Here is a 1343-nt window from a genome sequence, read left to right as displayed (position 1 = left end):
AATTATTAACATGACTGAAGAAGTTTCTAGTAGTAACATGGAGTCAAATTTATCGGTGGTTGTTGCACAAACCTCTATAAATTTAGTGTCATAGGCAGAGAAAAATACTTGGAATAATTCTGGAGAAAACATGGTTCAATTTAATGAAAACTTAGAGGTTCATGAGTGTAATTCACGCTCTAGAATTATGTCAGTACAAAATTAACTACCAGTAACTATAGGGTGGCCCGTTTGATCTTCTTCCTGTAACTACAATGCCATTAGTAGAGGAAAATTATGTGCTCCCAAATCAATTTGAAATGTCCCAGTTGCAGTAAATAACCAACCACCATTCTTGTTTTCTGATATGAGTCGGGATTATCAAGGTGGTTTGACATCGAATAGTATAAGATCGATGGATACTTTTCGATAACGCATAGATAAAAGTCATCATAATTTGATAAATTTGCTAACACAGCAAATAACTACCATCTTAAATCCTGTTGGCTTATAATAATTTTAAATATGATTAACTGGCAAGACAAGTTGAAAGAATTGCTAAGATTATCAAGCATGATGAGGGGCATAATAATCCCTAAGATGTAGTAGCTTTTGAAAATAAAGATACCCCACAAGATAATCTTGGTGAGAAGGTTATTCTTCGTATTGTTTGACGGGGTTAAAATGCTGATGAGATAGTGAATAGAATTTGAACTAATCAGCGTGGGATGAATATCAGGTGACTAAGATCGTGGAAGATGTCCTTAGTTGAGTAGGGATAAATGTAGACTTTATGAATCGATCATATTTTGTATCTGCATTTTCAGACGTGATTTAAATGGTTGAAGTGCTAAGAGGGGTAAAGAATCCTAAAATTGTGACGAAATTTGCTGGAGAAGTAGGAGAATTAACTGTAGAGCACATTACTCGATATTTGCTAGAACTTGGAAACTTAGCAAACAATGAAGCGTTGAGGGTATGTTTAAAATAAGATCAACAATTATGTGTTTATTGAATGAGCAACACTTATATAGACCATTAGATTTTATTAGATAAAAATCAAAGGCTAATATAAAAGAAGAGCATTGATGAACTCTAATAAATATAAAATATCCTAGTAGATAAATAAATACTTTAAATGGCAATACTTTAATACACAATACTTTAAACGGCAACAGAATCTTTTATTCTTAAATAATTAAATATAAAATATATAAATATAAAATATATGAGTATTTTTTATTTAATAAAATTAATTATTATGCAAAACTTTTTTATAATATCAAAAAATTATATTAAAATAATATTTTAAACATTAACATAAAATATAAAATCATTAAAATTTATTTTATAATACTTGATAA

Source organism: Arachis duranensis, chromosome 6 (genome assembly GCF_000817695.3).
Source record: "Arachis duranensis cultivar V14167 chromosome 6, aradu.V14167.gnm2.J7QH, whole genome shotgun sequence".
Lineage (NCBI taxonomy): Eukaryota > Viridiplantae > Streptophyta > Magnoliopsida > Fabales > Fabaceae > Arachis > Arachis duranensis.
The sequence above is the reverse complement of the archived record's forward strand: the minus strand, read 5'-3'. Positions refer to the sequence as shown.